Genomic DNA, 22,091 nt, shown 5'->3' on the forward strand with positions numbered 1-22,091 from the left:
ACAACTCATGCTATTGACATGCCTGGTGGTTAGTTAAGGAATAAGGGTTTTGAGGCACGAGTATTGTCTGGCTCTCATTTTCTGGGAAATATACCTATAGTTTAATGCTTCCAGATATTTTCGGTTTTAGGTACCTCAAATGTAACTATTTTGTTTGATTCTCAGTGTTATCATTTGCAGCTTGTGCTTGGCACACATAGATGAGTGAGGTACAAGAGGCAGACAGCATTAAATGTCGTGGCTCCAAGTTAAAGGAATAAAGGAGACTAAGACAAGATGGCTGTATAGGACTAAGGCTGCTCTAATTTATGTATGTTTAAGCTCCCCTCCAGTGACTACTTCATTCACCAGGGATCCTCAGAACACCTCATTTCAGTCAGTTTCTGTCTCAGAAATACCCTTTATTGGGTGAGGATGGGGGTGGGGAGAAAGGATGGGTGAGGTATGTAAATGAGTGCTACAACCTACAGCGATAGGATGCAGTAGGAGCAAACAACCCTACAAGTTCCACCTTGCCAGTGAACCCCCAGGTTTTGCTGAAGACAGCTTCTAGGACAGGACTGGCAGCAGCAACTGGTAGGTCTCAGGAATATTTGCCCCTCTTGGATAAATTTGAGGTGGGTGTCCATCTTGTCTGTTCTCTGGTATAGCTCTTTAGTGACACTGGAACTGTTAGGATTGCTTTAATTATAAGACTAAGTCTGCAAAAGTATAGGTGCAGGCACCCCTGAAGTGGCTTCACGTGACCCAGTTTGAATATGGAAGCAGTGCAGTGGTACTAAAGTCACGCAGAGCCTTAGTTAATCCTTGCCAAGAAGCAATGTGCCAGCTGAACTTGCTGGCTCAAGTTGGGATTATCTTGAAGAACTACATTTTGTGCTGTCTTTACACATCTGGGCTGCCAGGAAGCCCCTGTGATGAACTGGGTGTCAGGGAGCAGCAACAGTGGGGCTGCTCCATGAGGGAGGGTGAGCTGGGAGCTGTGGGGGACCCCAATGTGCAGGCAGTGCCCTCCCCAATGGCGCTCAGTCCCATTGTGTGGGCAGAGCCAGCTGCTGGTAACAGTGGCCATCAGCACTCCCAGAGAAGACAAGAGGATATGTCAGGATCCATCCAGGAGGCCCAGTCAGGATCAGCAGAAGATGGGGTTGGAGACAGAGCTGGGAATAGCCACCGCTACTGTGTCACTGGGGCAGGGACTGATGGCCCTGAGCTGGGCTGGGCTGAAATGAGGCCTGCGGCTGGGCAAGCTGAGGGGAGGCCTGGGCGGGGGAGGAGGGGGGCAGCAAGGCTGGGGTCCCCTCAGGGACCTGGCAGGAGGCGTCACACCCCAAAGTTCTCTCTCAAGTTAGGAATCCACCTTGTATTTCAAATAGAACAGCGTTTTAGTCCAATGAGTGACGTACATAAGCAGCCTTCAGCGCCGAGTTCAGAACATCATGTACTGGCGTACAGATTCATGTTTTCCTTGGTGTATTTGACGTTCTTTCCCACGCACCTCACTTCTCCTACCTTGTTGAGTGCTCAGTGGTAAATGATAGCTGTCACACCATGATAGCAGATCATCCAGTCGATCATGCATTTGATCCCGCATTACTGACATTCTTGTACTTGACCTGGGTGAGAACAGAGAAAAACTCTGCAGGGGAAGGACTTCTGATGCCAATTCTGACTAATATCCAGGTATTGATATTGTCTCTCTAGCTGTTAGGCGAAAGACATTTTGTGGCTGTAGAAGCCAAACAGTGAGTACCTTATTTGGCAGCTTCACTTGCAACTGAAAATGGAGCGAAGACATCAAGATCTAACCTGTAGATAGTCACAGAGAAGCATGACATATATAAACCATAGTAGACACACTAGCGGAGCACATTTGCGTCTTCTGTACATAAGCAACTCTTAAATATCCAGGGTAATCGGGGTAAGAGACAGAAATAATCTAGACAATCAAAAATAAATTACACTGACAGAACAGCAAGTATATTCATCTTTGGGAAAACTCCTATATAGACTTCTTTGGAGCAGGGATGGCTTTTAAAATAAATGGCTAGAGCAGGACCTCCTGGGAGGCACATATGCTCTGCATTATACGCTGAGCTGAATGGTGTACAGCAGGGTTCATAACCGACATGTCTTGACCTGGCTATAGGCAGTAAGTGCCATTTTTTCATGGTGGAAACAGTAATACTGGATGCATTGTGTAAAACTACACTTAGCTATCTCTACCGCCATAAAACTTTGGGTCATTAAGATAAAAAATGATCAGAAGCTTCATGTTAGGACTTAAGTTTGGACTGAGGCATGCCAGTAGTGATTTTAAATCAACGCTGTTTATTTTATGGGCGTTGCCTGCAAAAATATATAAAAAAAAGCACCTTGCATCTATTTGTGCTATGGCAGTTAGGTTTTGAAAAACATATAGCTGGTAGTTAGATATATGAACGGTATGATACACACTGAAAATAGAAAATGTTACTTATGCCCTACACTGACATCATGTTATTTTCCCCAGAATGAATGACTGTATAGCCAGGTGGATCAACAGGAAATTAGACTTTAATTACATTTTAAATACCCATTATAAAACTCACTATACACATATAATACTTTTATGAAATGTAAAAGAAATGCATTGCATGATAAAGGAAAAAATGTTATTATGAAAATGCTTATTGAGTAAATATGCTCGGGGAAAACCTCTACATACCAGAAACTGGGTTTTTCCTCTCTGCTTCACATAGGGAAAAATAGTCTTTGCCAATAAACTGAACAAAATGCTCCCTCTTGTGGTCCATGCTTGGAGATCAGCAGATGGCGGTTCTGGGTGCCAGGCTGGTCAGGCAGGTTCCTACTTTTCAAGTATTATTGCTATTATCGATAGCCTTATTGCTCCTTCCCCTGAGGAAAAAGATCAAAGGATGATAAAATAGAGAAATGGAGGTCCTAGGAGACAGCGAATAGAGGGATGGAGGTAGGATGGAAAGAGAAGGGAGGAGAGCTTGCAAGTCCTTTGAACTTGTGCTGTGATAATGTTAGAGTAAGACTTGTGGCTCGTGGCTCTGTTGCGAGGCAGAGTAAAAAGAGAGTAAAAAGATGATTATTATTCTGAAGAACAACCAAACACAAATTAAAGAGAAAACAAGGTATTAAGGATTGGATTTGTTCACTGATAGGGAAGATGGAAACATGACGCTGTGGTCAGGCCTGAACACAGACAGGGTTACGCAAAGTTGGGCCTGAAAGATCATAGGTGCACGGCTAGACAGTGGGTCTAGGCTGAGGCACTAAGATGGCATAACTGGCAAGAGGTGCCAAAAGGAGCTGGCTGAGAAGAAGGTGGTTGTAGATATCTTGGGTATCACAGCACTCAGCTGTCACAGCACAGAGTAACTGTGGATTTAAGAAAAGCAGTGAACTACTTACACATAAGGGCCTAGACATAGCTACTTTCCCGGAACAGGCCTTGTTGTCTGTCTTTTCCCAGCTGTCTCTCTTTAGTGCTTTTTCTTCTTGCTGGTATCAACCACTCCCTTTAATTCTTCTACATATGAGGAAGAGGTAGGGATACATTATACACATTAAGTTATGACAAAGAGACTGTCTGAAAGCTGTTTAGGATCCCCATTTGGATAGATTTGTGCTGTCTGATATGCATGTCTTGATGCAGCCAAGTAACCCAAAGAGCGGGTTTCATGGAGTCTGAATTTAGATGGCTGTTCAGAGATACATAACTTAACGTATAGATGTACTTAAAATAAGACTAGCTGGTAAAAGATGGCTTTCAGCTCTGCCCTCTAAGTGGTAAAAACAGCGGACCAAAACCCCTCCCAACCTGGAAGTAGCTAAGTAGCTATAGCTATTTCCATACCACTTTTGGTTGCACAGGCTTTCCTAAGAAAATGACTCAGTACACACTTGAGAGTTTTAGTTCCTCCACATGTTCGAGACTCTGGGTAACTTGCGCTACCAAGTCAGAGCTGGACTCCATGCAAGCGAACCTTCACTGCCTAAACCTACCTTGAAATACAGGAGAAGAGGCACTGTCCTTTTTCTTTTTTCCTTATTGTATTAGCTCACACTGGTCCTGCAGCAGCTGGCTTTTTTTACAGGACTATGTAGACAGATTCTATGTCAGGGCCTGGAGGGCACTGAGAGGTCTTAATGGCCTGAGCAGCTTGCCCTGGGGGCCTCCCTCCACACCCCCTGCTCCTGGGCCCAGGAGCCAGATTGCAGCTCAGCCCCGGCGGCCTTCAGTACCTGCCTGAGCTGTTTTGTTGGTATGCCTGTGCCTGAGCCCCGTCTCTGGCCTTAGTTCCTGGCTGGATTTAGGACCTATGTCACCATGTAACTTCAGATCTGTCTCACAAATCTAACGTGGCTCATGGAAATTAAATTGAAGAGAGGGATTTTCTCCGCTGACCTTGTCGAAGGCAGACAGACAGACCAAGTCCCATATTACTGCTCCCTCTACAGGGCTGCTCCGAAGACAAGAAGCTTGCAAGCGCACGAGCAGGCTGCCGCGGCCGCCTGCCCCGACGCCTGCGGGGGGCTTCGCTGGTCGCCGCCCGCGGGGCGCAGAGGTCCCCCCGCTTCCCCTCCAAGAGAAAGCCCCCCCTCCCCCAAGTCAAGCTGAGCTGAGCTTTTTTTTTTTTTTTAATATTTCCTCGATTCCCCGATTTCGCGCTGAGCGCTGTGCAGCCTCCCCTGTGCCGCCCCGCCCTCGAGTGTGCGCCCTCGCCCCCTCCCCAACCCGGCTCCCCCGCCCGGCGCAGCCTCCCCCCGCCGCGGTGCCGCGGCTCCGCGTAGCCGGCTCCGCTCCCCTCCGCGCCGCGCCCGACGGGCGGCCTCGCCGAAGGTGCGGCGTGGCGCAAACCGCTGGGCTCCGCCGCTGCGGGGCAAGGATTAAACCAGCGGAAAAAAAAGGATGGGGAGGAGGAGGAGAAAAAAAAAAAAGGCAAACGCAAAGCTGGAGGCTGATATTTGAACGGTGCGGGCCTGGCAGCTTCGGGTTTGCACAAAATCCCGGGGGATTGTTGCTGCAGTCGCCGGGGCAACAGGCCGTTTGGGCGGGGTGGCTTGTGCCCCCTCAGGCTCTCGCCGGCCGCGGCTTGGGGGGCGCGGGCTCCTTTGTGCGGCCGGCCGGAACAATGGGCGCTCCCCGCCCAACAATGCGTCCTCACCCATAGCGAGGGGGGCGAAACGTCCCCCCTCCCCACCCCTTGTAAGAGCTGATTGCACGTTGTGGTGCATCAAACAAACAAGGAAACAACCCCCCCCCCCAATCGGTTTTATTACCCGATATTTCTGCCAGAGCGAAATTTATGGGAAGTAGGATGGCCCCCTCGGCTACATCGCACACGGCAGCCGTGCAGCAGAACAGCCTCGCCGCGCCCACCACCCCCCGCCCGCGGCGCGCTGGTCCCTGGTCCGGCGACGCTCCGTCTTTTATCGAAAAGACAAACCAGAATTATCCTCCTGCTTCTCACTGCAGAGATAACGAGTCTCTCACTGGACGCCTGTCCCCAAACGAATGGGAAATGCCTTTTCTTTCCCCTCCCGAAAGATGGTGTTGCTGGTTCCGAAGCCGCGCCCGGCGCAGCTCCCCTCCGCCGCCCCGCACCGGCGTCTCCCGCGGGGGACTGCGCAGTCGCTGCGCGCTGGCAGCGGGCGAAGCGTGCCCTAGCCGGGCGCCCATCCCCGCTGCCCTGCCCGCTCTCGGGGAGCAGAGGGCGCCCCAGCCCCGCGCATCGGGCGCCGGCGGCCGCAGAGGGGCGCGGAGCGGCGCGCAGGGCGCACCCGGACTGTGGGAAGCTGCGGGCGGGGGGAGTATTCCAGAGAGCCGACGGGGTCTGCTCTTAGTTGGGGAGGGGAGCGCGGATCCGGGGGGTACTGTTACGCCCCATGGACGCTTGTGAGCGTGGGGAGAACTGAGAGATACCAGACCTTAAGCCCCGGCGATCTTCAGGCTAGCTCTCCAGCTGCAGGAGCACCCGAGGCAGATCCAGTCTCCTGCGAAATGAGTTGCTTTCCTTTGGTTTTTTTTTTTTTTTTGCCTCCCCCCCCCCATTTTTACAGAACAGACCCTCTCCTTAAGCATGCCGGTAGCACAGACGCCTGCGATATTTCAGCCTCTTCCGTCCGCGTCGCCGCTCCCAGAAAGGCAGCACACGTCGGCAGGCGTCCCGGCTTGCGCGCTCCCTGCGCGGCGCGGCGCGGCGCGGCGCGGCTTCCCACCGCGGGAAAGGAGAAGCAGTTTCTCCCTTCCCACTCCAGGATCCTCCCTGGGATCCGGCTAGCTTTTGGGGGACGGGGGATAAGGTTGCCAGGTGCGTTTCTGGACCTCCCGAGCGAGTCCTCCCGCCGCGGGCCAGGCTAATATTTAAAACCTTGGGTCCGTGCGCCCCCTAAGCGTGAACGCCGCGCAGCGCATCCCCTGCCTACGAGCCTCTAAAATAAATAAATAAGTGCGTGTGGCTTTTGAACTGCCCACACTGTCACAGAGAAAGGGGGGGGAGCGAGGGAAAGAGGGAGGGGGAGAGAAATGCAGAGGCAGCAGCCGCGGTAGCGGCGGCATTGCTCCAGCAGGCACTAGTCACTCCAGTCCCGGCGAGCGAGCGGGGGAGAGCCACAGCCCTCGGACCACGCCGAGCGGGCACCGGCTACCTGGGACTCTCTTGGTGACACCCCAGCACACAAATACACAAAGGGCGAGAGAGGAAAAATACCAAAAGGTAAGGAGCAGCATATCTCACGGCATTTGCATAGCAGACCCCGAGAGCTTTGCATTTATTTTGTATTTTATTCCGTGCGTGTCTCAAATGGGGCGGGGGGGAAGGAGATGTACGTTTGAACTGGAAGGAGTGGGGAGAGATTGGGAGTAGCCTCCCCAGGCACGCTTTAGGAGTATCGCTGCGAGGAGCTATTATATTCCTCGAGAGAGAGCTCCTAAGACCTAATTCGAGGCACAAAATGGATTAAAGGCTATTCTGTGGAATTTAAATGCCCGATAACGCTGCTGGGGAGGAGAGAGGGCAGGAAGCGATGGGTGTGGTGGGAAAAACAGTGTTTTATGCTGTATTTCTTTTTGGTGCCATCAATCTGTTTCTAAAGGGAGTCTGCTTACAAAAAAAAAAAAATAATAATAACGATGCCCGCACCTATCCGTGAAAGGAAGCGCTCGGAGGGGAAAACGCAGCACGCGAAGAAGATGGCAGGGCGGCTGGGAGGGGTGGTGGTGCAGGGAGGCGCCGGCGGGGCTGCGCGGCGGTGGGGGCTGCGCTGCCCGGGCGCCGTGCCTCCTCTTTCGGGGTGAGCTAACGTGGGGACGTGGGAGGGGATCCGGCAAGCAGCCGCAGACCCGCGGTGGCGCGGAGCCGTGGCGAGGCTAAGCGCAACGCGTGCCTATTGAGGCTCGCAACAATGGGATTGCTCCCGATTAGGCAATGCAAGGGGCTTGTTGCTTTAGCAGGCACGGGTGTGCGTGAAAATGACAGCGGGCGCGGCAACGGTTTTAATCCGGCTCTTGACAAGGCTTTATGTAAATGCTTTTTTCGGGGGGGGGGGGTTTAGCGGCGTTACTGCTATTTGGGCAGGGGCTACAAACCAGCCGTCAAACAAGGGCAAGAGACCGCCGCTGCCTCTCCCCGTGCTGCTTCTGCCGGACTGTCCGACTCCCAGACGCGTTTATTTCATGAATATTCATCGAACGCCTTCTCCCTCTTCCAACAGATGCCTTTCTTCCCCCCTCAGCAAAGGAAGCTACATCTCCCTGCAGCCTTTTTTGCTTTTTTTCTCCCTGGACCCACCTCGGTGTGTCGACCCCCCCGCCCCACGCGCGTGTCTTTAAAACGTGGCTCTTGCAGCGAAGTTCCCCGCGTCTCACTTGGGCTCGGGGGAACTAACGCAGGGCACGCACACGCTTGTCACGTCGGGTGGGTGCGGAAGAGCCCCACACCGCTGCTTTTCGGGGCTGGCCGAGCGGCACCGCAGCGCAAATGAATGAAGCGGCGCCGTAATTACCGATTCCTTTGTCTGGGCCCGGCGCATGCGCGGAGGCGGGGGCGCGGGGACCCGCCCGCCCCGTCGAGGATCGGGCCCGCGGCGGAACAAAGGCGCCCCGGGCCGCCCCCCCCCCCGCTCCCCCCGCCCCCCCGCGGATTGCATAGCGGCGCTCGAGTGGCGCACCGACACGCGTGACGCTGCGCAGCTGGCAACGTGCGTGAGGGCTGAGCAGCTCTGAAAAAAATTAAAAAAAAACCCCAGAAAATAAAAGAATCCCCCCGCCCCAACACATCACCGCCAGCGATTTACTGAGACTGAAATCTGGCTTTTTTGGCCAAGGAAAAAAAATGCTGCTGCTGCTCCTCCTCCTCCTCGCCGCCCGCGGCAGCTTTGGGTGGGCGCAGCGCCCCCCCCCCCCGCCCTCCCGCCCCAGCGCCGAAAAGGCGGGGGGGGTGGGGGGCGCCGTCAGCTGGCGCGGCCACCCGGCTCCTCGCCAAAGCGGCTGGCCGTTTGGCTCCTCCTCGGAGTGGGACGCGGGTGGGGGAGAGCAGGTCCATTTATGGGTCCTGTCGGTTCAAGAGAGCGCAGGGGGGTTAATTTATGTGCTGCAGTTCAGTGCCGTGGAAATGGTCGCGTCAAGGAGCCGTGGCAGCGGGCCGCGCTGGCGGGGAGACTCCGTCTAGGGGCAGGCAGTCTGGCTCTGCCCAGCCACACTGGCTGCCGAGGCATCTCGCTTCCCTCTGTCACCGCAGGGCAAGAACCTTCCTATAGGCAGGGCTTTTTGGGTTTTTTTGTGTGTGTGTGGTTTTTTTTTTTTTGATGCGACATCTTGAAATCTCTTTTGTTCAAATTGTTGCATCTTGATGCCGGTAGCGATACTTGTTCCTCCTCCTCAAGCCCCCTTCTTTCCCAGCAGATACTGTTGTTGAAAATTAGGATACGTGTTTTTCTTAAGGGTGAGCATTCTCAAGCACATTATAAATCAGTAATTTTGTAAAGAAGTGGCTATTGGTTTCTGACCATAGATAACTGATAGGTGTGCTAAACCCAGTTTAAGATGATGATACTGCAGGAATGGATGCCTGACCAGAGGGTGGCCATCAGTTTTATTACTTCCCCTCCAGTGCTAGGTACATTAGCTCGATACGTTACACCCCAAGACCCCTCAGTCTCACCTTGGGATTACTTGGTGTTTCTCGTCTTTTCCGTGAAGGCCACATCTGAAGAAGCACTGCCACCGGAGCCTTAAAATCTGCCATAATGTTGCCGCCCTGCTCCGTGGTGCACAGGTGCCTGCCAGGCACCTCCTAGACCACTGAACAGGCTTCGATACCCAGGTTTTCTTCCATTGTAGCTGCTCCCTGTTAAACGCAGCAGCACCGAGAGCGTGGGGTGGGATCACTGAACCAGGGGAAGATGCAGCATCTGCAGCTGCCACTGTCTCCAGTGGAGGCACCTTTCCCTGCAGGTTCCTTATGTATTCCGGGAGTTTCTGAGAATTTGGGTGGAAGAAGGAAACACAACCACCAAGCATGGGAGGAGAGGAGGGAAGGAGTAAGGACATGACCAAAGGTTTATACATTTGCTGCCTCTACTCATTGTCTCGCAGTTTTGCTTTGTGATCTTCCTACCTTCTGGATAATACGCAGTGGCTGCTTTCCTTTTGTGTAGCAGTTTTAGGTTCAGCTGGCGAGCATTAACTCTGTTCTATGGACAGAATAAACCCCCAAAGATGGGAAAATCATGGTAGCTCTGTCTATTCTTGTGCACTTCATGTATGAAAGAGCTGATTGTGTAATTCAGTTTGTTCATACAGAGCTGCCAAAAAGCATATCACGCAGCACTTTTTTCTGTTGAGATGAACCTCGGAGAGTATTGTGTCCAGTTAGAATAAAAACAAGGTTAACTGATAAAACTATTGTTCCAGTTATTGTATGAAGCAATGATCAGGGTGTTTTTTTTTTTTTTTGGCCTGTCTTCCTATGCTTCTTTGCATTTGAAGCGTAACACCCACTAAGACAACCTAGTAATAACAAATTGATTATTCTCAAAAAGAAGCATACCACTGGAGCATACCCTCTCCTTGAGATGGCTCCAAAATTTCAGCACTGTCTTCAGAACTGTCTTCAGGCCTTACATATCAGTGTGTTTTGGTCTTTCAACATTCAGTGTCTGGAATAAACGGCGTTTTCCAAATGAAGCCTCTTTATTTGCACTATGTTCCACTGCTAGCCTTGCCTCATGCAGCCAGCCATGAAGTCCTTCAGCAGAGCCTCTTGTGTCCAGGACACCTTCAGTTTAAACAGTTCTTCCCTTGTGTTGGCATCTGCACATGCCCTGATGGGATACACTGACTTACTATAAGTTGGAATACAGAATAGTTTGCAAGCTCAGAGCAAGGCAGAAACAGGCCTTCCCATGAAATCCTGGAAAACTTCCATGCGGCCCCATTTGCAAGTGCTCAGCTAGCATTGTGCTACTTACCTTTGAAAACTTACCTTTGAAAGTTGATTTTGCACTAGTTTTGAAAGCAAGAACTTCAAAATCTTTTTTCCCTATCTGCAAGAAGAGGATGCTACATTTCTATTTACACCTTCATATGCAAATCTCTGGCCTTGATTTAGGTCTGTAGGTACTGTAATACAGTATTACTGTATGGCTGTTGGGTGCATGGTAAATTTAATGGCTAAAATCTGAGTTCTTCAAGTAAGAGAACTGTATGGCATTAAAATATAATGAAGAGCCATCTGCCGACATTGAAGGCTCTACCTTCTTTCCTACAAGGGTAATAAAGGCAGTCCAGGCAGGCCATTTTGAAGCACTGCATGGATGCTTTGGAACAGCTTCATAACTAAAGAAAGAAAACCTAGGAGGGGCTTGGGTTATTTCTTTTTTGTCAATCAGGAATGACAAGAATGAGGTAACAACTAGAGAAATCAAAGAAATTCCTGAAAGCATTAGAGACTCGAAAATAGAAACCATATGCAGCATAATGGAGGTTTAATGCATTAGTAGGAAACGCTTTCAAGATTAAAAAGAAAAAATGCAGGGGGAAGAAGGGGGGAAACACCTCGTGTAGAATGGACTTTAAAGTCTTCTCTACAACATCTTGTATCTCACAGCTGTCTTTCTTAAAAGCCAGATAAGCTTCTCGCTTCAAGATGGAGAAATGTGGTTAGTATAAAAATGTAGCTATTGGTTATGTGATATGAAAATGCGTAAGTTTAAAATAGAAACTGATTGATAGCAACATGATTCCTCAAACATGAAAGGTGCCTGATTTGCCAGATTCTGAAAATAAAAACCTTTGACTTTTTTTCAGCACACCAATAAATGTAAAGAGATACTGATTTTTAGCACATGTGGAATGGCCAGGTTTTGCCTGAGAGCAAGATGTGTAGTAATTCCCTCTTAAACACAGTTAATGGAATTTAACTCTGAGGAAACATTTTTATTAATAAAACCCTCTGTCTTAGGATATAAATCAAAGGCAGATCTCTTCTGATGCGTTTGGTATTGTGTGCTGCAAAATACCGCTAGGCAGGGTGTGTAGTGATGTGACTTGTGGAGTATAGATTGGCAACTACCTCCCCAGGACTGCAGCGTTGGGAAAGCCACATGCTTTTTGGTTGCATGTTACATAATTTAGATTTTAGCCTGGCAGATAGTGCCGCATATGATTATAATCTGCCAATCCAGAGATTTCATTTTTCCTTACTCTGTAGGAATTTGAATATCTTTTCAAAAGGCAAGATTTAAGTTTATGCACTCTTCTCTTGCAGCTTTTCAGAGCAGCATGCACTTGGTGCTTAATGTAGACTGAAGGACTGATGGTAGGACCTTCATTTTGATTAGTGATTTTCTGTCCTTATGAAAGGTACAACACTGAATGTGTAGTAAGAGCAGGTTTTAACCACCTACTTTTTGCTACTTGCAAAGGTTTGTCGACTAATGCTTGCTAATGATGTCGTGATGATGGTCATAGTAACTTCCTGTTGGCATGAGTAGGACATGAATGCACATAAACTTTCCCTCCTGGCAAAAGCCTAGTAAGTATACTTGCAAAGCTTCCCTAAGGATTAATTTTATTGGCAGAAGTGTATGCCATCACCATTTTACAGGACAAATGGAAGCTGCTGCCACAAAGTAGTAAAATCGGTGACTGCTGTCCTTCTCATAGTCCAATAGTCCTTAAAATACTCAGTGGGATGTAGAAGGACAGAGCTTTCTTTTCTTTTTCAATTTATCTTCTGCTATTACTGTTTTTCTTATGTGACTGGTGGTGCAGAGGGGCTTGTATTCAAAAGTATCCCTTGAACTTATTAACCGCTTTAAGATAAAGCTGATGGTCACATAGCAGGATGCTGTAGATGTGCATTTGCTAAACAAATTTCAAATGACTGCTGAACTGTGGAGAAGAAATGAAGCAAATTTAGACAAAACAAAGAACAGATCAACAGTAACACAACTGATACATGTCTCTCTCCCTATCTAACTACCAGACAAAGCAAGTTCAAATCGGGATGTAGAAAACACAGTGTAAACCCCCAGCTGCAAACACGTAGTCAACATGGGAGAGTAAAACCGTGCCAAACACTTTGGTGTATCTGCTTGTCCAAGACAGATGGAGCCTGCGAATTTCTCCATCACTTTCCTGTAATCACAGTTTCTCAAAGCAGGGCAGTGTGTAATTCTGCCGGCAAAGAAAACAGGCTTTAAGTGGTACAAAACTCCACCGGGGCGTGGAAATGGATACGGCAAAACCTGTCACCACTTGATGCAGGGCTGAGATGATTACGGTGTTCTCCATTAACATGCAGAATTTCTTGTTGCTTCTTCTTTGGCCAGCACTGCTAAGTGCATGGGTGACTTCTGCTACAAATTGCAGAGTTGGTAGGAGGAAGCAAATTCAGCAAGTTCTGAGATGGTGAAAGCACCTTCTTTGGGTTTCTTGCTTTCACCACAAAAGCTTAGGCAAATGGGGAAGATGTGCTAGCCGCTCTAAACAACTGGCTCCTGAGCTAGATGGGCTGAGAGAGGGGGTATTCTTCTCATCCAGCTCCACTCAGCCCTGTGCGCGTGCTCCACATCAGGGAAAGCACAGCCCAATCTGGGAACAGCCAGGCTCGCTGAAGAGTGACAGAGAGCTGCCTGCTGACTCTTACTTTCCTGTTCAGACGGACAGGCCCTGTGAAACAAGGGAGACGACAGGTCCCCAGAGAGTAAAAATGAAAATTTGGCAAGATTTTCCAGCTACTTCCATTCCAGCCTTTGCTTGAGAGGATGGCGTGCCGTTGGTTACTAACTTCCATTTCACTAGGAGTTTGGCTGGCTCAGTTTAAGTCAGCCAGCGAGGCCTGCTGAATATACCTGAGTGCTCAGGATAGCCCTAAGCCTCTAATTTGAGTGCTTAAATTAGTGGACTAAAGCAAATGTGGAAGCCCTTCTCTTGTGAGCAGTCCATAAGCGTTCACAGTTGAGAGCCTCCTGATGCCACTAGAAAGCTGCATGTAGGACATAAGATTCAAGAAGGGTGACATGCAGTTATCTATGCAGACACATTTTTCTGATGGATCTGTTATCATTCACAGGGAAGGATTTAGATGAAGAAGGCATTATCCCTTTTCTGTTCTCCTTCCTCTTTTCCCACTCTCAGAGATCTTCATCTTGAAGAAAAAAATCCTCCAGTTCGAGGAGAACCCCTTTTAAGCCACTTGTGACAGTTTGAGATTTCATCAGTATCATGCATGTGAATGGTCTGCTCAGTGCTAATCTCCCTAGGTGATATTTAGAGAAATGCTCAGCTTTCTGCATAGTGGCCAGAGTTTTACATCCAGTTGCCTTGACTGAGGACATTGCCTTAATGAATAACACCTTTAGAACCAAGCTAAGTAAGTGCTGCCATGTGCATGAGCGTACTTTTCTCTGCTCATGTAATATTGAATAGAAGCTTTAAAAGCACTCAGGAAAACTAGCATCACAGTATTTTTTTGTAAGCCCTCAGATAATTACTAGGTCACTGCAAGTTCAGCTGTCATCCTCTTCTCTAGATGAATCAGTTGCTAACAAACGGATTCGTGAACAACTCACTGATGGCGGTGGCAAGAGCAGTGTGCCACATGCTCCCTCATTCCTGGCTGAACAAGGCACAGTATTGACAATGCATTAGGGCATAATGTCCCTTCAGTCCTGAGGTAGCTTCCATTACCAAGGACTCCAACTTTACTGCAAACCACCTACAGGTATTTGTTTCAGGTATTTGTTTTTGTAAACTTCCCTTGCAACAGCGCCGTCACCAAGGCGTTATGGAGAAATGCAAACATGTCAGGGTCAACAAATGGTGAATATAATGGAGTTGACTCTCTTCAAGTGGGCTAAATGTCGCGACTTTAAATACCTGCCATCTCCATTTTAACTTGAAGTTGATACGTGGATGATGGTATTGAGGGGTAAGAACTGCCTTTGCCTGCCCTTCTGCAGCTATTGACTGTGTGAGGCAAGGGGCTGGACGTCTGGGCCCTTCACCACCTAAAACATGGAGATCACAGGGCAAAAAAGAAGGAATGAAACAACTTACTAGTTCTGCACAGGTTTGTGGTCCAGAGAAAAATGTGTCCAGAAGTTTGCTGTGAAACAATGACGGTAAATTTAGAGTCTGAGAATGGAAATATGTATCTCAGCAGCTTTAACATGCTTTCTGCTTCAAAACTGAAGTTGTTTGGCACACTTGCTACTGGTTAAAGAAGCCTTTTGATACTCTTTTTGATAAAACCTTTGTATTCTAAAATATTAGCATGTACCTTATATATCTCAGTGCATATCACATATTTGTAAATGTGTCACAGTAAAAAATGTGTAACTGTCTTCAGGCTGGTAGTTCTCATTCATCAGCTAACCTTGGCTCTGCATCCTTGCTCATCATTTCCTTGTGGATCATTTATCTGTATTTCAATTAAATTATCACATTGGATCATTTATCTGTATTTCAGTTAAATTATCACATTGGTTATGTTGCTGTTCCCCTTGGCTAGCCTTTCTAGAAGATGGTATTTTCAGCTGTGAGCTAACACAACCTGTTCCAGAGAACATCCTGTTCATCACACACTAGCATGCAAGGTGCGCATGAGCAGATACACTGAATGCAGTTAAGATCTATGTCATAAGCTTAAGTGTACTGTCATTCCTGTCTAATAAGCAGGCATATGAAAACAGAGCCATTCATTTGTAGAACTTTAATTCTAAACTCTAAAACTCATGTTTCTAGACCCCAACTGTTTGCATGGGTATGACTGCCAAATCTGGATGTTCACTGGACTGAGATCATGTCAACATGAAAGCTTGATCTTAAACAAAGTTTTATGCAAATACTGTAATATTATAGACATCTTCTAGCATTTCCAGCCAAAAGCATTCAACACTTTTAACTTCTTAGCACTTGAAATATTAATGTGGTTCCTCCTTTTGCTGACTGAAAGGGAATATATATATTTTTTTCCTTTCTAAATGATGTTTTAGTTTTAAGCAAAATTGGCTTTTGACTAAATGAAAAAACTGTACGTGATGGTTTGCACTGCCAGTCTTATTTTTGAGAAGTACTGGATTTGTTTGGTTCTCGCAGGGCATCAAACACATTGCTGCACTATCACAATTAAACTACATTAGTGAGTAGCAAAACCTTCCAAAACACGTTCAGAGGGGAAGCATTTGCTATTATAATAGACAAAACTTGTCTGCCCAGTTGTGGCTTTGCTGGACTGCATATTGCATAAAGGCCAGTAGTTGTCACAGTCATATTGGCATGAGTTTCTTTCATAAAGAAACTTTTCTTTGGATCTCCTCCAGTTGCTTGAAATTTTCACTGTGCCCAAATAAAGCCTATCATCTGTAAATGATGGGGGCAGTAACAAGATTACTGTACAAATTCATTATGAAAGTCATCAAGATGAGTGTGGCATGTTCAGGCCAAATGAGTTCATGATGACAACTATACACACCTTTTTTCTAAAGGACAAGTTTGTTACTGCAGCGAGCTAATTTGTTACTGTGGTGAAGACACAACATTGCCTTTGGTCACTGTGGAGAGTCCCCAAGTAGGCCAGAGAACTGAAGTGGATCAGTTTAGACCATCTCCTGCATAGTAAGCTCCCAAAGAATACCAGAAAACTCAGAGGACCTTATTTTCATTAGAATAACAACTCGTCATCTCAAATAATTAACTCTTTAAATAGAGAAAACTCACAGTGATTAGGAAACCAAAATTAAATAGATAAAAGCTTTATTCACTGCCCACTCTCTTCCCACTGAATCCTTGCAAGTCTGAAATGCTAACATTGGCTCCAAGTGCTCCACTTTTTTCTGAGTTGCAGCAACTTTGCAGGATCCTCTCTGGCCCCAAAGAAGTTCCTTTCCAACACCTCTGGGGTCAGACCGTGGGGCTGCACTTGGGCAATTTCTATTCCTGAGCTGCAAGTTCCCCCCTTGAATCTCTTGCCTGTCCTACCCTGCTGTCTCTAGAAACCGTCTCCCCTCTGAGCAGTCTCAGGGACTCCCCAAGGGAAGGCGCTAACTCTTCTGACTATCTCACTCTTCTTAAAACCAGCAAATAAAATGAGACTGTCCACTGGAGTTCTATGCAATCTTGCAAGCACAGTGGCTTTGGTTGGGCTGTATCCATGGGGCATACGTGATCTAGAGTGCCAGGCATCAGCTGCTCCGCTCATGGTGTTCATGGACTCCCTGCCCTGGAAAAGAGAGCAACTAACAAACTTAATTATTACAAATGCTCTATTTTGTCTTAATTAATCTAGCCATATGATTCTGGCTCCCTGATCGAATTAGCTAGGGAGATAGTTAAATATAACTTCATGTATCTAGGCACATTTAACCATCCTTCCTAAGAGACTATATTTCAAAGTGCCGTAGTTACAAAGTCACAGCTGGGAATATCTCCCAGCTACCCTTCATCTGAAGGGTAAAAAATTATACAGTGTTCATCTTAATTAACGCAGTTAAATACATTTTTTTGTTAACAATACACTTCAAAAGTTATGGTAAAGTCTTTCATGAAAACAAGGAGGCATCTTTCTCTGTTCTCACACTAAGGACTCGCAAGTACTTGTGCTGTACCCAAGTAATGGAATTTCCATCGCTTAGGTGGATAAACATACCTTTAGACAGTATGGAAAATGTTTGCCCTTTGCTCTGCAGCGGGTGGAAGATGGTAAGCTCAGTTAAAATAATTTGAAATTAATAAATCATGGTAAAAATTCCTTGTCTCTGCAAACCTTTCCCATAAAACTTGCACTCTGTAGTCATAAGGAATTTATGGTCAGATTTACCGTAAAGAAGAATTTGTTGATCCGTGATGGACAGATGGACAACAGCAGTAACAGAGTTCGACTTTCTAGTTGTGCAAAACTTTTGCTACCAGAATTGAATAAATTACCTTTAAACTATCCTAAAATGAACACCTGAGAATTTTCTTTCATGTACTATCTGTTGAATATTTAAAGATAATAATATAATATATTATTATTATTATTATTATTATTATTATTATTATATTTGTGTGGGTTATATGCCACATAAAAGAGACATGCTGTTCAAGTGGATGACCATGTAAACCATGACAATGATCAGACATGACCTATCAAAGGAAAAAATGAAAACGTTGTTTTTGTGTAGTGTAAAGGAGAGAATGATGTTTTAAGAGCAGGTAAGACAATCACTTAAATATAAGCATTCTGCCTTGGGGCAAGAAGATCTCTGGAGGTCCCTTCCAGCCCTGCACTTAACGGAATTAGGAACATGTGTGACCTCTGGAATGTGCTTACTCTTGAGTTCAGAGAAGCTGGTTCAGTTGAAACAAAATCATTCCCAAGCATCCAAACTTATTAGCAGAATGTCTGAGCTCTGTTAAAATAGCGATGAAAAGATAAACCTTCTGCCAGTATGCTTTTTTGGATATAGTACATGCTACAAAGTAATATCCAAGCAAAGCTTTTCTAGAGCTGGCACAAGGAGATTTTATTTGATGCCAAACCGCATGGACTGTTGATCAAAAATTTCTGTAGAGTAGCTTTTGACCAAATCCCTGTCATGTACTGAAAGTTTGAGGCTCTTCTTCCAAGTGGGGCTGATATAAAAACTGGCGTGAAGTTTCCAAAAGTGATTGAGCCTTTTCAGTTCCTAAATTGTATTTCAAGATGGCAATATGCAGTCATGTGGGTATGTTTGAAAATTTTACTCCAGAAGCCCAGAATGAAATTTTGTAAATACACCTGAGGCCAGCTGTGTAATATTGATTTATACAGCACTAGTACCTCTTTTGTTACTTAATCTATAGGCTACAGAAACATATTGCTGGGTTATTCCACAGATGAGTGGAGGAGCTAACTGTGTAACGGAGGCTTTACACATGTTTTCAACCCATGGTTGCTCAAACTTAATGCTGTAATAACAATAGCTTTGAAGGTTGAGCCTGATATAAATTAGGCTTGTTTCTAAAGAAATCCTTGGTACATATTCATAAATGGTTTTAAATAGACTTAATGTGTAGCTGAACAAATATCTTTGTGCAATCTATTCTGGGTGCAGGTGGGCAGCTGCCGTTCAAGTTCCTGATTCAAAGGCATGGGCTGCCCGTTCTGCAGCTCCTTTGGGCTGCCTGCTTGAAATCAATCAACCTTTGGTACCTGAGGGCAACCAGAGATTTATTTCCTTTCCATATGGGCTGACTGGAAACTGCTTTGTGCTCCTGAGAAGCGCTCGCAGGATTCAGATGGATGTTTCTATTTAACGAATCAGATTCTTGGCTAGTTGCCCATATCTTGGCGTTGTTGGAGATGAGGAAATGCTCACCTTCATTTAACTGCTAACTGGGGGAATAGTTAGCTGCGTATGGATTTTGAGCTGTGCACCATAGCGCTATCGTATAGTTGCTTTCTGTATTAGGAACACTGGTTTCAGCATGTGCTGAGCATACAGACACCGTTTGATCTTCGGTGAATCTTTTAATAACCGAGATGTGTTTGGGAGCAGAACTGGAGCCATGGGCGTGATTCCTTTTTCATTTGCGTCATTTATCAGTGAGCATTTTCTCCGAATCTAACTGAGTTATGTCAGTAAAGTCAGAGTTGTGGGCTGCTAGAATTTTGTTGATTTGGATCAATGGGTGAGCGGCATGGGTGGGTCTGGTGTGCTGTAACAATGTTCGTGTCTGCATTCAAAACATAGAAGCATTTGCCAAAATCTGAGCACTCTGTCACGTTTGTCTTCTTTTCCTGCCTTTCAATTTTGGGTGGCCCCTCCTTGGTTCCTTTAAGAAACTAATGGTAAGTATATCTGGACAGCGTGGCTGTTGAAGACAAGTTTCATATTGCCTAAAGAGGAAGAATGATTATCATCTTAGTCCGTAGAAGATTTGTGCAGCACTGCTTTTTTATGTTGAGCAGATAGGTCAGGAAAAGATATGCCTTAGGCTAGGATTCTTTTGGTCAGAGACAAAATCCCTGGCATTAGATCTTATTAATATTAATACCTCATATAAACGAGCACAAAGGGCTGTAGAATAGTCTCTAGACTTCAGCACAGATACGTTTTTTCCAGTGCATGGATCTGCACATGAGAAACAGAGCAGGCCTGGTAATTACAGTATTTATTGATGATAAAGGGAGTATATGCTAGATATAGTAGGCTATACTGCTATGTAATAGTATATACTAGGGAGTGTATACTAGTGCATACATGGGCTTCTTGCTTCTCTGCAGTAGATCCCTGTGGGGGAGCTATTGAATTCGGATGGTATGTTAGGATGGTCTGAGGGCTTTCACTGCTGGAACTGGGTTTGAGTTAACTTTGTGCATAGGAATTGGCTTTAGCTGTGGTTCAGGGATGGATCTGGTCTGGGCAAAAGTGTGAGCGTGTTCCCAAGTGATCCAGCCCAGCCTGTTTCATCTGCTGCTGTATGGAGCTCTATAGAACAAGCAGTAGGTAAGCAGGATGAAGTGCTACAGATGTCCACACTGGAACTTAACTCAGAATTGATATTTCCTAGAAAATAGTTTTTTTCTCCAAGTGTTATGTGCATGCCAATGATTAAACTCCAAAGCTGGAATGGCTTGTCATATTGAAATATCTGATATGTATAAACCAGATATGGCTGACATAATTAGCATGCTTCTACCAAAACCTTTTCTACTTAAGAGACAGGCCAATGAAAATAAGCATGAACTTTAAAATCAACCCTCAAGTTTGTATTTCAGGATTAAAGTATGCTCTTGAGACTCCTATCTGCAACACTGGGATAGTAAAAACATTTCCATTTCCTACCATAAGGTAAATATCCACTTCCTAAAGACTACAGTTTGTAGAGTTTTGAGGTTTAAGACCTAAAATACCCAATAGTGTGCATAGCCTAGGGACTAACAAGTGTTAGTGTTAAAAAAGGCATATATCACATGCCTGTTAGTAACGCATCCTGAGGGTGTGCAGCAATAAGAGAACTTGTTGCAGTGACTATAGTGTGCATTATTTAAAACGTGAGTGTATTTTAGTAGATTTGGTAGCTTCCTCTATAGTGCCACATCCTATGCATTGTTTCACCAAATGAGAAGTGTAACATTGATAGGAGGGAAGTTTAAAAAAAATCCTATCAGCAGTTTCAACTGCTGAACAGTGCTTTGGACTTTACAATTATTATTTTTTACTTTTTAGAAAAGATTGTAATAAAAAAGTTTGAGATTTGGAACATGACAGCGGAGCAGGGTGAGGATCTTCATGCTGGAAAACGTTTGAATTCTTGCAGCTCCACTCCCCTAGGAATAATCATGCAGGTTTTGATTTCTGGAGGAAATAAAGGACAGACTTCCCCACTTTGGGCTAGTTAATCATTTAATGTATAAGCCACCCACGTGGGTAGTCAAGGTTCAGATTTCTGCTCTCACTGATTCCAGCTAGGGAATTGGACTTCTCTCTCTTGACTGTAAAGCAAATAAGTAACATATTCAGCAGCCTGTTGTCCGCTAAGGTTAGGTCAGTGTCAGCCTCTACTAATGGTTGCCCCACGCTGTATGACCCACCGACTGGCAAGAGAGCATCTGTGGTCAGAGTTTTTCAGTGCTGGTGTGCTGAAAGCTGAGTTTCAGCTCTGAACTGAACAGAGAAAATACTTGAAGCGTGCTCTTTTACACGTGAAGTGGCTCTCTTTAAGCAAAGGGCTAATACCTGTGAGTAATTCTTTGGCTGTCTGTTTGACAGTGAAAGGTCATATAAAATTACCCCAAATGCCAGACTTTTGAGGGCTTGGAAAGCCGTTTCCCATGCAGCTCTAGTTTAAGGTTAGTGTCTTTGTTTGAATTCATAAATTAAATGCCTTCCCATTCTGCCATTTTTCAGTATTCATTTGTAAGAGTTTCTGGAAGGTGTTCAAATCCCTAGGTGTCCGTCCATGCCTGGCATGGATGTTAACCAGAGAGCTCGTCCTGCTCTGCTTTAATTTAGAGGCAAAACCCCTAGGGTGAAAATAGTGACCCATTTGGATTTCACGTTGTAGTCTCAAGGCTCTTTCACGTCTCTGAAGCCCAGTTCCATCTGGGGTGATAGCTACTGCCACCTCCATGGTTAGGACAGCTGAGCTGATTCAACAGCTCTTTGCTGCTGCAAGAGGTGGGCTTGCCACTTGCCCTCCCCTGTTTACTTGTTTGGGTTTTGTTTTTATTTTGTGGCTGGGCTTATTTTCTCCCAGCTTAGTGAGCTGAATCACCTTACCAAGGGAGCCGCCAGGAGAAACTAGCTGCAAGGGAGGGGGAGCGGGCAGTGGGCCCGTCCCATTTGGACGCAGCGAGCTACCTAATTTGGCTCAGTTATATCGCCCAACTGCACCTTCACTGCATGGCTTTAATGATTTTTAATGTTAACCATGTAAGCATGTTTTTAATCTAAAAGCACGTTTTAAGACTTTCCGTCTTATGACTAGAACATGGAAACATCACATTATGGGATTTTAAAAAAAATTGCATACACTCTGGCTAATTAAAACCGATGGTGAAATTTTCCAGGAAAATGTTTTTTGTTTTAAAAGCTAATAAGTG

The 22,091-nt window shown here is 46.1% G+C and overlaps 1 protein-coding gene and 1 long non-coding RNA gene across 3 annotated transcripts in view; one reads left to right on the plus strand and one right to left on the minus strand.

Annotated features, from left to right (window-relative positions):
* Positions 1-375: 375 nt before the first annotated feature.
* LOC104148213 (uncharacterized) lies at positions 376-6,355 on the minus strand. Of its 2 annotated transcripts, XR_011138975.1 has the most exons (5): positions 6,083-6,355; positions 5,944-6,009; positions 2,708-2,898; positions 1,754-1,809; positions 1,339-1,616 (listed from the first exon to the last, which is right to left on the minus strand). It is a non-coding gene; the product is annotated as an uncharacterized lncRNA (long non-coding RNA). The 2 variants fall into 2 exon arrangements; XR_011138974.1 differs by lacking the exons at positions 5,944-6,009; positions 6,083-6,355 and adding an exon at positions 5,463-5,711 and having other exon boundaries at positions 376-1,616.
* Positions 5,666-22,091, plus strand: part of BASP1 (brain abundant membrane attached signal protein 1) — a 53,187-nt gene continuing 36,761 nt past the window's right edge. Inside the window, exon 1 of the mRNA XM_009681264.2 lies at positions 5,666-6,731. The gene's annotated coding sequence lies outside the window, so the exon portion shown is untranslated. The remainder of the gene's footprint in view (positions 6,732-22,091) is intronic.

The sequence above is a fragment of the Struthio camelus genome, chromosome 2 (genome assembly GCF_040807025.1).
Source record: "Struthio camelus isolate bStrCam1 chromosome 2, bStrCam1.hap1, whole genome shotgun sequence".
In the NCBI taxonomy this organism is placed as follows: Eukaryota; Metazoa; Chordata; class Aves; order Struthioniformes; family Struthionidae; genus Struthio; species Struthio camelus.